This window comes from Ursus arctos, chromosome X, assembly GCF_023065955.2.
Source record: "Ursus arctos isolate Adak ecotype North America chromosome X, UrsArc2.0, whole genome shotgun sequence".
Classification (NCBI taxonomy): Eukaryota; Metazoa; Chordata; class Mammalia; order Carnivora; family Ursidae; genus Ursus; species Ursus arctos.
The window spans coordinates 101136652-101153611 of record NC_079873.1 but is presented as its reverse complement, the minus strand read 5'-3'; the positions used below and the strand labels follow the sequence as shown (position 1 = coordinate 101153611).

Genomic DNA, 16960 nt, shown 5'->3' with positions numbered 1-16960 from the left:
TCCTTGGAGATTCGGGGCCTTTTCTGGTTCCATACAAATTTAAGGACTATTTGTTCCAGTTCTTTGAAAAACGTTCTCGGTATTTTGATCGGGATAGCATTGAAAGTGTAGATTGCTCTGGGTAGCATGGACATTTTAACTATGTTAATTCTTCCGATCCATGAGCATGGAATATCTTTCCATCTTTTTATGTCTTCCTCAATGTCTTTTAAGAGTGATTTATAGTTTCTAGAATAAAGGTCCTTTACGTCTCTGGTTAAGTTAATTCCAAGGTAACGTATGGTTTTTGTTGCTATTGTAAATGGGATGGATTCTCTAATTTCTCTTTCTTCGTTCTCATTATTCATGTACAGAAATGCAACTGATTTCTGAGCATTGATTTTGTATCCCGCCACGTTACTGAATTGCTCTATAACTTCTAATAGTTTGGGAGTGGCTTCTTTTGGGTTTTCCATATAGAGTATCATGTCATCTGCGAAGAGAGACATTTTGACTTCTTCTTTGCCGATTTGAATACCTTTGATCCCTTTTTGTCGTCTGATTGCTGTTGCAAGGACTTCTAGTACTATGTTGAATAATAGTGGCGAGAGTGGGCATCCTTGTCGTGTTCCTGATCTTAAGGGAAAGGCTTCCAGCTTTTCCCCATTGAGAATAATATTTGCAGTAGGCTTTTCATAGATGGCTTTTATGAGATTGAGAAATGTACCTTCTATTCCTACACTCTGAAGGGTTTTAATCAGGAAAGGATGCTGTATTTTGTCAAATGCTTTTTCAGCATCAATTGAGAGGATCATATGGTTCCTGAGTCTTTTCTTGTTGATATGATGTATCACGCTGATTGATTTGCGAATATTGAACCACGCTTGCATCCCAGGTATGAATCTCACTTGATTGTGGTGGATAATCCTTTTAATGAACTGTTGGATTCTATTAGCAAGTATCTTTTTGAGGATTTTGGCGTCCATATTCATTAGGGAAATCGGTCTGTAATTCTCCTTTTTGAGGGGGTCTTTGCCTGGTTTGGGGATCAAGGTAATATTGGCCTCATAGAATGAGTTTGGTAGCTTTCCTTCTGTTTCTATTTTTTGAAATAGCTTTAGGAGAATAGGTATTATTTCTTCTTTGAATGTTTGGTAGAATTCCCCAGGAAAACCGTCCTGGCCTGGAGTTTTGTTATTTGGAAGGTTGTTTATCACTGACTCAATTTCTTCATAATTAATTGGCCTATTTAAGAAATCAATTTCTTCCTTTTTCAATCTTGGTAGTTTATAGGTTTCCAGGAAGGATTCCATCTCTTCCAGATTGCTTAGTTTATTGGCATATAGCTGTTGATAAAAATTTCTAATAATTCTTCCAATTTCAATGGTGTTCGTCGTGACCTCTCCTTTTTCATTCATAATTTTAATAATCTGGGTCCTTTCTCTTTTCTTTTGGATAAGTCTTGCCAGTGGTCTGTCGATTTTATTGATTCTCTCAAAGAACCAGCTTCTAGTCCTGTTGATCTGCTCTACTGTACTTCTGGTTTCTGCTTGATTGATTTCAGCTCTAATTTTGGTCAACTGCTTCCTCGTGCGTGGATTAGGCCTGTCCCTCTGTTGCTGTTCCAGCTTCTTGAGGTGAGAATATAAAACCTGCATTTTAGATTTTTCTATTCTTTTGAGTGAGGCTTGGATGGCTATGTATTTCCCCCTTAGGACCGCCTTTGCAGTATCCCATAGGTTTTGGACTGTTGTATTTTCATTCTCATTGGTCTCCATCAATTGTTTAATTTGATTTTTGATTTCCTGGTTTATCCAGTCATTCCTGAGCAGGATGGTTCTTAGTCTCCAAGTGTTTGAGTTTCTTCCAAATTTTTCCTTGTGGTTGAGTTCCAATTTCAGAGCGTTGTGGTCTGAGAATATGCAGGGGATAATTTCAATCTTTTGGTATCGGCTGAGACCTGTTTTGTGTCCCAGAACATGGTTTATTCTTGAAAATGTTCCATGGGCATTAGAATAGAATGAGTATTCTTTGGTTCTGGGGTGTAGTGTTCTATATATATCTAAGAGGTCCAACTCGTCTAGTATGGCATTCAAAGCCTTTGATTCTTTGCTTAGTGTTTGCCAGGGTGTTCTGTCTATTTCTGAGAGTGGAGTGTTGAGTTCCCCTACTATTAATGTATTTTTATCTATATGTCTCTTTATTCTGGTTAAGAGTTGGCTTGTGTATCTTGCTGCTCCCCTGTTGGGGGCATATATATTTATAATTGTCATATCCACTTGTTGAATACTTCCTTTAAGAATAATATAGTGCCCTTCTGGGGCGCCTGGGTGGCGCAGTCGTTAAAGCGTCTGCCTTCGGCTCAGGGCGTGATCCTGGCGATCCGGGATCGAGTCCCACATCGGGCTCTTCCGCTATGAGCCTGCTTCTTCCTCTCCCACTCCCCCTGCTGTGTTCCCTCTCTCGCTGGCTGTCTCTCTGTCACATAAATAAATAAAATATTAAAAAAAAGAATAATATAGTGCCCTTCTGCATCTCTAACTATAGTCTGTAGTTTAAAATCCAGTTTATCTGATATGAGAATTGCTACCCCAGCTTTCTTTTGAGGTCCATTTGCATGAAAGATGGTACTCCATCCCCTTACTCTCAGTCTGAATGCATCTTTGGGTTCGAAATGAGTCTCTTGTAGACAGCAAATGGATGGGTCATTTCTTTTTATCCAATCTGCAACCCTCAATACTCAGCGCTGGAGCTGTTCATTTGTAGAGATCCAGATGCATCCTCCTGCGTCTCAGGCTGATTCCGTGGTTATTTAGGCTGGTCTGGTACCTATCCAGCTCGACTCAGGGGACCAGCTGAAAAAGGGGTCCCCTACGCCTCCGCCATCTTAACTCCCTCCCGAGCCTCAAGCCCCACTGACTCTTAAAGCTCCTGGAATTAAGCCCCACTGTGTTTCAAAGCCAGCTATTATTGGGACTCATCTTCCCAGTGCAAGTCCCCATGGTCAGTAGTGCCTGGTGTGGGATCTGATCCCCTTGCCCCTTCATGCTGATGCTCATCCTGTCTGTGGTTAGTCATACTGGAGGTTTGGTTCCCAACCATGTCTCTACTCTTCCTACACTTTTCAGTGTGGCCTTCTCTCTACCATTAGCTGTTGAAGATCTGTTTGGCCAAACTTCAGGTCATTTTCTGAGTTAGTTTATAAATGTAGTTGTTGCCTTGGTGTGCATATATGACAGAGGGAGCTCAGAATCCTCCTTCTCCACCTTCTCCATCTTCTCCTTCACCTTGCTGGAGGTTTTGTTTTGATGTATACTGAAGATCTACTAATGCCAGTTAGTATGCCAGACTCTAGAAATGGAATGCTTACAGAAATGTATTTGATATAATCTTTGCCCTTAAGGAGACAACAGTCAACTGTGACTAAGTAATTCCAATATAATATCATACGTGCTATTTCACAGGTATTTATTACCAATAAGGGATCACAAAGAACAACTGCGTGCATGGTGAGCTTAAAATAAAAGAGGTAATTTTTTTCTGAGACCTGAAAGATACATAGAAATATTAAAAATTAACCAAGCTTTAAATGTGTAAAGGTTGTGTGTGCGCGTGCATGTGTGTGTGTGAGTGTGTGTGTATCTATATTTATCTATATCCATCAATCTACCTAAAATAATTGAACTACTAGGTATTTACCCAAAGAGTACAAAAGTACTAATTTGAAGGGATACACACACCCCAATCTTTATAGAAGCATTATCTACAATAGCCAAAGCATGGAAATAGTCCAAGTGTGCATCGACTGATGAATGGATAAGGAAGATGTTGTATGTACATATTAGAATATTACTCAGCCATAAAAAAGAATGATATCTTGCCATTTACAATGATGTGGATGGAACTAGAGAATATTATGCTAAGCAAAATAAGTCAGAGAAAGACAAATACCATATGATTTCATTCATATGTGGAATTTAAGAAACAAAACAAATGAGCAAAGGGAAAAAAAGAATGGAGAGAGAGAGGGACACAAACCGTGAGAGACTCTTAACTATGGGAAAGAAACTGAGGGCTGCTGGGGGGTGGTGAAAGGATGGATTAAATAGGTGATGGGGTTTAAGGAGTGTACTTCATGATGAGCACTGGGTAATGTATGGAAGTGCTGAATCATTATATTGTATGTCTAAAACTAATATTTCACTGTATGCTAACCAACTGGAATTTAAATAAAAACTTAAAATGTATGTCAAGTATTATGTAAAATACTATGTATTTTGGAGAGATAACATCTACCTGCTTTAATTAAGAAAATACATTTTTTCAACACTTTTGAATTATATTTATTTAGCACCATAAAGTATTTGCTATTCTGTACTCTATTAATTTAAAAGAGTTTAAAATGACCTTCATTTGACAAAATATCTGAAAGACATTTCTTAAGAATTGTTTTACAGTTATATTCTTTTTAACACAAGTTAAAGTGAAACCACTGTGTTTAAACTGTTCTTTTATCTAGGCTTTACTGACATAGACTTACTTCCATCCATGTTATTTGAATTTGAAAAAGTAGAATACATCTAGATATGTCAGTAACAAATACAGCCACGCTAATGGATCTTAGTCAGTTCTGAGCTGTGAAGAAAACCAATTTAACATGGGAAATAGATTGGAAATGTGGGAAACTCAAATGGCAGGAAACCAGTGACCTAGGACACTTAAATTGGGTTAGAAATGGAATTTCAGACTACAAAATGCTTTAAGATTTGGAGGAACTAAGCAATCTAGTGAATCTGGTTTGTTAGGAAAAAGTGATAAACTTCCTGACTATGGAAGAATAGCATTTCTTAAGGGTAATTATAATTAAAGCACAACAGATTATATTTTTCTTTTTCAGAGGAATTATGAAGAGGAAGACAAATTCAAAGCAACCTTCCAAAGGGCTGTTCAAAGTTCTGCAGGTAAAGAAAAATCTGTTCTGGAAATGGGGAAAAAAGGAAAATGGAATAAAAGAAGAATCTGCTGTATTGGTTAAGAATTTTAGGAAAGAGATAAATGGAGCAGGAAAGTGAAATGAATTTGTGCTCACAAAAGCAGTCAGAGATTATAAAGGGGCATAGGTAATGGGAAGGCTTTATTATTATATCATAGAGAGATCAGAAACAAAATGGATTGGCTAATAAACTGAAGAAACTACAATTAAAAATGACTAATTAGTATGTGCTTTCTCAAATCTGTATTTAACAATAACCATGCATTTCTTTTCTGAGAGCTATTTGGACAAGTTGGAGCTAATTGAAACTAGGTTGAAAAGTGAACAGCCAAGAGCTAGGAATTAAATGAGAAAAGAAGTACATTAGGGAATAGGAAACTTCTAGGTTGGATTCACATGTCTTTTATGTAAGCTCTACTTTTGCCTCTATATTTCAAACTCAGCCTGTTCCTAGGCAGCTAAGTGAAGTAGGAGAGTATCAGTGGAAATCAGGTAAGTGTGTTTAGAATCACAGCTGAATACATTTATGTCATAGCACTGGAATTTTACAAATTTCTGAGAATTTAGTAGTCATATACAAGAAAATGTAAGAAAACCACTGAAAGTTATATTTGAGAAAAAAAGGTCACCTGTTTAAAATAAAGTTATATTTAAAAGTGTAATCAGTGGCTGGTTTCCCCAATGGGCTGTTTTTTTAAAGATTTTATTTATTCAACAATTCATTAGTTGCATAATGGGCTGTTAAGAAATACTTCTGATAGAATAGACACCCTTACCTCCCCAAATTACAGTATTCTATGGAGAGCTAGTTGCATTTGACACCATGCATCTCTTATGTATTTTGGAATAGCCCAAGGCATAATGTTGAAAAGGATAAAATTGTGTGTTTTTCATCTTCCGGATCCCTGCTCTTAGACTATTTCCAACCAGGCTTGCCATGCAAGCTTTCCTTAACCTCCTCCTTATTAAAATCTGATGTATTAATGCCCCAACCTATTAGAGCCCTACTTTCAACTAGCAAACTAACCAATTAAACCACACTACTGTGATTATGTGATGTCATTTACCTTTAGGTTATCTTTCCTAATGGCTAATCATTTGCAAATGGTCTTATGGAGACCTACAACCTCAATTTAATAATGAAAACATCATTATAGTAATAATTTTAGGAAAATATGCCAAAGTATTACTTGGATTGCAGATTACTTGGACAAGTGAAGCTTTCAAGCATCCTTGTAATCATACTATACGGACTCATATTTGCCTTTGAAACTAAAATTCATTGAGTATTTCATTACCTGTCTACTAGGTGCTTTACATGAATTAATTAATTTAATCTTCACAAAATAACTCTATAGATTAAGTATTATGATTACACTCTGATTTACAGATAAGTGGAAACTCTAAGGTTAACTCATTTCATGTCACACAACTAGTAAGTTGTTGAGCTGGAACTCATACTTACCTGTTTCTGGTTCCAGAGTCTGAGTTCTTAACCACTACCTATACTGGCTATATATTGCATTATCTTTTCACAGAATGAGATTTGCTTAAATGTATGTGTTACAGAGAGGTGGGGTAGATTAGGAAACACCTGGAACATTTATTTTGAGTGTCTATATGTAAGAACATTAGTTATGAAACTCCTGGCTTCTTTGTGTTTCCCTTATTGACTCCATCTCTTAGAGGAAGAAGAGTTAATTATCCAATTGGCAAATTCAAGAGAAAGACTGAGAATGCAGACCTCAGCCTTCTTTTCTCTTTAAGCTCAGTCTTTTTGCAGAGAACGTTCATTTTTCTCAGCTACTTTGTACCATAAGTCTTTCAAAGCCAGGCTATTCTCCTACAAGGAGAGGCCAACAGTTTACCATACACTGTTTGTTATTGGGGTTCAGCATTAAGAATTCCACTTTTGATACACACCTAATCCAAGTTCTTCAATAGCTCCATCAAAAATAATGCTAACATTTGGTTCTAAAGTTGCCTTATTGCTTCTTTAGCTCTCAATTGGTTCAGAACTCAATAGTAGAAAAGAAGTGTAAATTGTTGATCACATCAAACTACTAGAGTTATTTATAGTTAAGATTTAGAAATGATTTTTGAGTATCAAAGCAAATAGGCACCAGAATTTGTGGACATAATGATAGACATCTGGATAATTGGATATATCTAAATTATGCTACTGTTTTTCTCTCCACTAATATATCTGACATTATTTTATATGAAATACAAATTATTTCCTTGGTATAATTCTTGTTTAATTGTTTTAAAGAATTTCTTGATGAGTTATTCCATGTACAATGGGGGACCAATATGAATTTAGCATCTTCATTGGATATGATATCTCAATTAAAGGTTATTTAAGGGAAAATCTTTGGCTTGAAAACTTTAAAGGTTTAGGTTCACTCTAGAGAGTGGGTTTATGGGGCCTGAAATTATCAAAAGGGTCAATTACTTGTAACACTCAATCTGGCACTTTATACTATCTTCTTTTGTTTTCTAATTGTCTCATATGTCTCAGTGTTGTTTCCCAAATGAGATTACAGACTCTTCTAGACCAAGGGGAACATATTATCCTTCCTTTCCATCTTTCACCCCCAATTCTTGCCATTTATGTGGCCAAAGTTATGGGTGAAATAAAATTTTGTTGACTTAGAAAAAGTATTTTAAAAATTAGTCAAGTTAGTTATCTGTATATCACCAAGTTTTCAATCTGCATTATTTAATTTTCAACCAACTTTTACAGTGGTATGATGTATGTCCTTTTTTATACTTTGGCTCTTTGGGGGGTACCCTATCAGCAACATATTTTGTCAGTATTTACTCACAAAAGTCCTAATTGGACTCGTAAAAATAGGTTGAAATATTCATGATATTTCTGAAACTTTAGTAGGACTGAGTAAGGTAGTATAGATGTTATGGAAGGAGGCTGCTTTGATCTGGGAAGCACTTACTCTCTGTCATTATCAGAGTCAGTACATAAATCATCTGCCAATATCCCTAGAGAAGTACTGCCATTCATATCTTAAGGTTCTCAGTGCTTTTCCAAGATGGGTGATAAATAGAGGTGGGCCATGTGACTGATATAAGCTAGTAGGTTTGGGCTGTTATCAGACATGCAACTTATACAAGGAAGAGCATGCCATGTTCTTTTGCAGAATTTAAGTGTGGCTTTAACAGTGATGCTCTGTGTGAATATTTACTCTTTGATATTGCCTGTCGAATAACAAGTGTGCAAATATCTGACTTTTAAAAATATATTTTAATGTCAATTTTTTGCATAGTGTGGATGCAAGTGATAGGTTCCAGGTTTATAGCCCAAATCCTTATTTTTATCATTTTAAGGTGTAGCAATTTAAAGATCCTAATAGAAGATGCTAATTCAGTATTGAAAAAGCAGAAACCCAAGAGCATCAGGTTTAGGTGACTAGCTTTTTGGGTAACTGTGGTACTATTTCCCAACTGATATCCGGCCTTTTTCTGGGGTTCAAATGCTGGGTAAGCTTGTAACTTCCTCCAAGTATCTTAAGCCCTCTGTGCTTCAATTATTTCATTTGTATATACACAATGATATCTGAAATTTACCACCTTGCACAGAGCTAAGGTCACTATCAATGAGCTTTCAATGAATACATTCTTTATGGTTTTATTAAGGATAATAAAGGCTAGAACTGAGAATTTGAGGTTGGGGATTGCCATCTAATACAGACAATTAACAATTATCAAGAGTCTAGTTGGTATATATCAATTAGAGACAGTCAAAAAATTGTCACAGGTTAATATGAAGTAGTATTATTCTTTGCCAATACTTAAAGAGTCTCAAAACAGCATTATTTACCCAAGAAAATAGGCCTCTATTTTGTACTTTTTTTTACTAAAACTGTTACAAATGAAACAAAAAGAAATAACAATTATATATAATCCCTGGAGACACATTTTGAAAATTCCATCTTCTTGTGAGCTTTGTAAAATACTGTTTACATTTAAAATCCACTTTGAAGTAAGTGTAATTAAATGAGGTCCCACATCAAATTCATTACTGTCTTAAATCTATATGGAACAAAATTAGAGTTTTTAGATTTGGGGCATCTGTAAAACACTTTGTTTTTTTAGTAAATTCAGTATAATAGAAAATTTCAGGTCTCCATAAGACTACAGAAGGAAAAGATGGGTGAGAGGAGGAGAGAGAAACATTCTTCAAAAAATTAGTGATTTCACTCCATTGTGAATTATTATGCTCTACTACATGGGAAAAGCCACTCCAAAGTGTGATTGGTCATTGAAGACAAAGTGTATCCTGATATACAGGGAGAAAGATAAAAGAGAGAGAAGAGGATGAAAAAGAAAACATTTCTTTCCCACATTCTCTACCTTAATTGCTTCATATATGTCATCACTAGTAGCAAAGGCAAAGAATTGAGACCATGAGGACTTCAGGAACTTCAGAGGGTAGAGAAAAGTGATTAGATCTTGTATGAGATTAATATTTGAATTTATGGATGACTTCAACCTGGACCTCTAGGTGCCTGGAGAGAAAGAGACCAGCTTGGCTACATCAGGGAGACTTTGGGTTAGGAGGTCTGTAGGAGCTGCCTCCTTCCCAGAGATTTCCATGCCAGTTACTCTAATTATCCCTCTTTTCCCAATTACCAATGCAGTTTATTAGGCTCCCAAAAGAGAATAGCACAGTCGTTTTGCTCTCTGATATGACTCACTCCTCTTTTACCCCTCAAATCTACTTATAGAAGCTCCTATGAGTATCAGCTCTTTCTTGTCTACACCCAACCGTAGCCATCTCAAAGAGTTAATTATACTTTCATTTCTAAATACCTGCCCTTATTAACTAAACAACAGAGGGAAAATTTCAATTAAGCAAATCATGCATTTGGCAAGTTTTAGAATTGAAATAGACCTAGAAAAATATTTGTTATGTTCTATGAATAGAGAAAAATCAGGTATAGTTTATGGATGGTCCCTGGAATGTTATGTATCTGTTTTCTGTGGGGCATCCTCCTGAGGAAAGGATTTTCAAAGGTTCTTTTTGACTATTATTTTAGCCATTTTAACTTAAGATACAACATTATAAAAATAATATATGTATACCTGGGGGTGCCTGATTGTTCAGTTGGTTAAGCATCCAATTCTTGATTTCAGCTTGGTTCTTAATCTCAGAGTCATGAGCTTGTACCCCACTGGGCATGGAGCCTACTTAAAAAATGAAATAAAAGTAAATGATATATGCATACCGAGAGTGAAGAGAATCAGATGAATGATAATTAAATCAGCCTGAGTGGAGGTGGAGGAAATGATTAAAAAGAAAAAGTCATCTAAAGGAGCTAAGAGCCAAGTGTTAGTGACTGAGTAGGTGAAGAGTTTGAAGGAGGAATTTTGTAACAACAGCACCTCTAGGGTGAGCACATTTTGCAAAATCTAGAGCCGTGGAGTCAGATTGCTATGTGTAGAGTTCAGATTACAACACCTCAAATCAACTGAGAAAAATAAAATTAAGCCTCCAGCAGTGTAAAGATTGTTTATGTACTATTGAAAATTGATGTCTTACACATCTCCACCTGAATCAGTGTTGCAGAAGAAAGGGTAAATATCGATGACATGAGTTCACAAAACTTTGTTAAAGTTAGGGTTTTCCCCAGGAGAAAAAAAGTCAAACTTTTTCTTTTGACTGGAAAGTAAGTTTTAAATCAGATGTTAATAAGCGTCTCTCAAGGGAATCTCTTGTGTTCTGAGATTTGCAATCATGCAATAGGTAGAACTGATTTTTTAATAGCAAGGTATCTTATAAATATCAGCAGGATGTATTTTCAACACAAAAGTATTAGTTGTGTTGCCTACATTAAAAGGAAATGCAAAGTAGAAGTAAACTTTCTTGGTTTTCTGGTACTTTTTGACAACTGTTGATCATAAATAATTACATGTGTAGAAACTTCTCTGATGTTTATATTTTATTTTCAAATTCTAGTATGTATCCAAAAAAGTGAACAAACTGTCAAATGATTTGATACTCTCTTCATAACTGCAATATGCTTAAATATCTAGGATGTTTGATTCATTCTTTCTTATAGATGCCTATATGCCTGTCTATAACATCTAAACAATAGAATGAAAATTTAAATTCAAGCTAACCATATATTTGAAAAAAATTGTTTGATTGAAGTTACTTTGAAGATATTAGTCATGTCTGATGAACAAAGGAAAATCTTGTAGTTTGTTGCTAGTCTCTGGAATTTGGACCACATCCCATTGGTTTACTAAGCCTAAGGGAGTCCCGAGCTACTCAGTGTGGAAATCCTCTTCACTGAGATGGGTCATTGGTGAAATCTCCAGGTTTTAGAGCTGGCTTCATTTGCACATGGGAGTGTGCATTCTCTCTCCTTTTGATTCACAATTTTAGGCCTTATTTCTTCTTTTGCAATGGAAGTTATTATTTTTTTTTGTAATACCAGATAGCAAAAATGCAATCGAAGAATTATTTATTCTGGACAACAGATCTTTATAGAGCTTGCAAGAGCACATTTTGCCTACGTACAAGGATGCCTTACCTAACGAATAACTTATGGATGAAAATATGTATTCATAACCTATTAGATTCAGTAAAAAAATGGGATGGTCTTGTGCAGTAAGATAACTAATCAAATTCAGTGAAAATATGTTGTACTTTTGACATCATATAGAAAAAAACGGTCTAATTATGTAAATTGGATTTTCAGCTTTTTAACTGGCTCTTTTGGTATATTTTACAAGCAGCCAAATTCAAAGTCTGTATTATTTTTAAGGCTTAGATTATGATTAATTACCAACGTATTACTAAGTGCCCTGTATGTTCTAATTTTTCTCATGCTTAGACTTTTTCCTTTGTGCATGAATGTGTACACATACATGCACACATATACTCTCTCCAACTCTCCATTACAAATTTCCTAACATATGGACTTAATTTTTTCTCTGATTATCTAATGGAATGCCTTCCCAAATATCTTGCTAATGAGCTGCTGGAGGACAGTAGATGATTCTTTTACATATTTGAATGTAATTGTGCAGTTAGTATAGAGTTGGGCACAAAATAGGTACTACTCATTGAATGAATGAATGGATGGATGAATGAAAGAAGTGAAAAAAAAATAGCTGGCTACCTGAGTAAATCAGCAGATAGTCTTAGATGTAGTAAAGTCATAGATAGAAAACTGCTTGCTTCTGCCTGCATTCTAAGTATGATCTTCATCTTCTTTAACAGAAATTCAGTGAGGTTTCAGGAAAAGTATACCAAAGTAGTGTGGTTAGGGGTTATTATCTTTTTTTGTAGTGGGAATTAATCTCAGAGGACTTTTGTTAAATGCTCATCAGCGTTGATTCATCCCCTTCTCGCTCTGAGCCATGGCAAAGTACCTCTTCAGTGAAGTAATTGTTTTGTTTGGGTATTCACTCCTGAAAATGCAAGGAGGCCCCAGGTGATATGCCTAATTGCCTTTTTCACTACCAAACTGCTGCACACTTTTCAATGGCTTTATCTTCAAAGGAAGCACTTCAATCTGTTTCTCTAATTGAGAGTGAATTCCATCTTCTAATTAAGGGATTTGTCATTGCAAGGAATGGGTTCCTAGTGTGTATATTGGGGTAGGCAGAAATTCTATCTAAGTATGCATTATTTTTTATTTCTCCAGCACTGGGTCAAGCAGTTATGGGGGTGATTATTTTTTTCCTTTTTTTTTTTCGCCTGCCATTTATAAGTTCATGTGTGAGATAGACTCAGGTCCTGAGAAATGAAGGCCAATTCATGTGGAATTAATCTTCTTATAGCCAGAGCAGGATGGAAATTGTTTCTGAGACCTGAAGAGGTAGGTCAGCCCTAGACACACAGTTCCAGTGAGGCCAGAACCAAGAAAATGTTGATATAGGTGCTAGAGAGAATTCACATGTATTATTTTCCTTGTTATCTATTATATCCAATTGAAAAGGTTTTATTAATCAAGAAAGAACTCTCTGTAACTTTGTGAAAATGGCATATACTTGGGAACATGTTTTGTTTTCTTGTCCTTCTATTTATTCCCCCTCCTCCTTTACTCTCCTTTAGCCATAGGTACTTTTTACCATGCCTCCTCTCTCTGTGAAGTGAAGCTAATATGCCAACTTTTCCTTGTATTCGCTTGGACTACACTGCTGATAAGAAGCATTTAGTCTTTCTCCTCTCAGTCTTCTATTACACTGTTTTAATACATGAGTTTAATAAAATAATACCAATAATAACAATAATGATGACAATGATGATAACCATGGTGATGATTATGACTGTAAATGCTGCAGTAGACTATGAAACACATAAAGACAGGAACTGGATATGTCTTCTTCTCTATCTTATACAGCAAAATTAATAGAGTCTCTGACATGAAGAAAGTACTCAATAAAAAACACAATTTGCTTTTTTTAAATAATATTTTTTATTGTATTATATTAGTTACCATACAGTACATCCCTGGTTTTTGATGTAAAGTTCCATGATTCATTAGTTGCGTATAACACCCAGTGCACCATGCAATATGTGCCCTCCTTACTACCCATCACCAGCCTATCCCATTCCCCCACCCCCCCCCGAAGCCCTCAGTTTGTTCCCAAAGCCCATAGTCTCTCATGCTTCATTCCCCCTTCTGATTACACCCCCTTTCTTTATCCCTTTCTTCTCCTATCCATCTTCCTACTTCTTATGTTCCATAGATGAGTGAAACCATATGATAATTGTCTTTCTCTGCTTGATTTATTTCACTTAGCATTATCTCTTCCAGTCCCATCCATGTTGAAGCAAATGTTGAGAAATTGTTCTTTTTGATAGCTGAGTAACATTCCATTGTATATATGGACCACAACTTCTTAATCCAGTCATATGTTGAAGGGCATCTCAGATCCTTCCATGATTTAGCTATTGTGGACAATGCTGCTATGAACATTTGGGTGCATAAGGCCCTTCTCTTCACTATGTCTGTAACTTTGGGGTAAATACCCAGTAGTGCAATGGCTGGATCATAGGGTAGCTCAATTTTTAACTTTTTAAGGGACCTCCACACTGTTTTCCAGAGTGGCTGTACCAACTTGCATTCCCACCAACAATGTAGGAGGGATCCCCTTTCTCCACATCCTCTCCAACAATTGTTGTTTCTTGCCTTGTCTATTTTTGCCATTCTAACTGGCGTAAGGTGGTATCTCAGTGTGGTTTTGATTTGAATTTCCTTGATGGCTAATGATTTTGAACATTTTTTCATGTGTCTGTTAGCCATTTGTATGTCTTCGTTGGAAAAGTGTCTGTTCATATCTTCTGCCCATTTTATGATTTCTTTATTTGTTTCTCGTGTATTGAGTTTGAGAAGTTCTTTGTAGATCTTGGATACCAGTCTTTTATCGGTAGCATAATTTTCAAATATATTCTCCCATTCCGTGGGCTGCCTCTTAGTCTTTTTGACTGTTTCCTTGGCTGTGCAGAAGCATTTTATCTTGATGTAGTCCCACAAGTTCATTTTTTCTTTTGTTTCTCTTACCTTTGGAGATGTGTCATGAAAAAGGTTGCTATGGCCAATGTCATAGAGGTTGCTGCCTAGGATTTTGATGGATTCCTGTCTCACATCGAGGTCTTTCATCCATTTGGAGTTGATCGTTGGGTATGGTGTGAGAGGGTGGTCAAGTTTCATTCTTTTGCATGTAGCTGTCCAATTTTCCGAGCACTATTTATTGAAGAGATTGTCTTTTTTCCCACTGGATGTTTTTTCCTGCTTTGTCAAAGATTAGTTGCCCAAGGAGCCGAGGGTCCATTTCTGGGTTCTTTATTCTGTTCCATTGGTCTATGTGTCTGTTTTTGTGCCAGTACCATGCTATCTTTGTGATCACAGCTTTGTAGTATAGCTTGAAATCTGGCAATGTGATGCCCCAGCTTTATTTTTCCTTTTCAACAATTCCTTGGTGATTTGTGGCCTTTTCTGGTTCCACACAAATTTAAGGGCTGTTTGTTCCCGTTCTTTGAAAAATGTCTTTGGTATTTTGATCGGGATAGCATTGAAAGTGTAGATTGCTCTGGGTAGCATGGACATTTTAACTATGTTAATTCTTCCGATCCATGAGCATGGAATATTTTTCCATCTTTTTGTGTCTTCTCCAATGTCTTTCTTTTTTTTAAATATTTTTTTTATTTATTTTACAGAGAGACACACAGCCCGTGAGAGAGGGAACACAAGCGGGGGGGGGGAGAGGAAGAAGCAGGCTACCAGCAGAGGAGCCTAATGTGGGGCTTGATTCCAGAACACCGGGATCACGCGGTGAGCCGAAGGCAGACGCTTAATGACTGAGCCACCCAGGCTCCCCTTCTTCAATATCTTTCAAGAGTGATTTGTAGTTTCTAGAATATAGATCCTTTACATCTCTGGTTAAGTTAATTCTGAGATAATGTATGATTTTTGGTGCTACTGTAAATGGAATGGATTCCCTAATTTTTCTTTCTTCCGTCTCATTGTTCATGTATAGAAATGCACCTGATTTCTGAGCATTGATTTTGTATCCTGCCACATTCCTGAATTGATCTATAACTTCTAGTAGTTTGGGGGTGGATTCTTTTGGGTTTTAGATATAGAATATCATGTCATCTGCGAAGAGAGACAGTTTGACTACTTCTTCGCCGATTTGGATACCTTTTATCCCTTTTTGTTGTCTGATTGCTGTTGCAAGGACTTCCAGTACTATGTTGAATAATGGCGAGAGTGGGCATCCTCTTGTGTTCCTGATCTTAAGTGAAAGGCTTCCAGCTTTTCCCCATTGAGAATGATATTCACTGTAGGCTTTTCATAGATGGTTTTTATGAGATTGAGGAATGTGCCTTCTATCCCTACACTCTGAAGGTTATAATCAGGAAAGGATGCTGTATTTTGTCAAATGTTTTTTTCTGCATCTATTGAGAGGATCATATGGTTCTTGACGCTTTTCTTGTTGATATAATCTATCACCGTGATCGATTTGCAAATGTTGAACCACCCTTGCATCCCAGGGATGAATCCCACTTGGTCATGGGGGTGGCTGGCAGCTGGCGGTCTTAGATACACAAAGACAGAGACGTGCTGGCCCTGGAACTGAGGGCTGGGATGTCGGCTGTGGTGCGCACATTCCGGGACGCTGCAGGGTTTAGCAGCACCAACAGAAACAGAGTTAAAGAAGCCAGAAGAGCTCAGTGGAGAACAGACTGCAAACTCTCTGTTCTGAGACAGAGGCTGGGATTTGGCCACTGCTGCTCTGACTCTCAAAAGAGTCATAGAAAATCACTAGGGAAAGCCGCCAGAGAACAAAAGCCTGAAAATACTGGCTCACACTGTGCCCATCCCCATCCCCCCTCGCAGGAGACAGGGAGACTCTACCCAAACACGGTTGCCTGAGTATCGGTGAGGCAGGACCCTCCCCCAGAAGGCAGACTGAAAAACCAAGAAGCGCACATCCCTAAGGTCCGTATAAAACAAGTGCACACTGCATGGGTCCTGGTCAATAATTGGACTCTCGACAACCCTGCAGCCACTCCTCATCAGAATGACGAGAAGGACAAATCCCCCCCAGCAAAGAAAAGACAATGAGTCTGTGGCTTCTGCCACAGAACTGATGGATATGGATATAACCAAATTATCAGAAATGGAGTTCAGAGTAACAATGGTTCAGATGATGTGTAGACTTGAAAAACATATTAATGAAAATATTAACAAGAATAGAGAATTTCTAATGGCGGAAATGAGAGTGAATCTGGCAGAAATTAAAAATGCTATGAATCAAATGCAGTCAGAACTAGATGCTCTGATGGACAGGGTAAATGAGGCAGAAGAACAAAATAGCGAATTGGAGGATGGGATGGTAGAAGAGAAAGCTAAAACAGAAACTTGGCTCAAAAAAAATCCAGTCTCAAGAATGTAGGTTACAGGAGATTACTGACTCAATGAAACATTCCAATGTCAGAATCATCCG

General features: G+C 37.0%; 1 protein-coding gene across 2 annotated transcripts in view; it reads left to right on the top strand.

The window, feature by feature from the left end:
* Positions 1–16960, top strand: part of SMARCA1 (SWI/SNF related, matrix associated, actin dependent regulator of chromatin, subfamily a, member 1) — a 1457411-nt gene that overhangs the window by 1159072 nt on the left and 281379 nt on the right. The window contains exon 31 of one of the 2 annotated variants that reach the window (XM_057314283.1): positions 4877–4940. The gene's annotated coding sequence lies outside the window, so the exon portion shown is untranslated. Of the gene's footprint in view, positions 1–4876; positions 5752–16960 lie in introns of those variants that run through there. The other variant, XM_048213571.2, reaches the window with a different exon arrangement.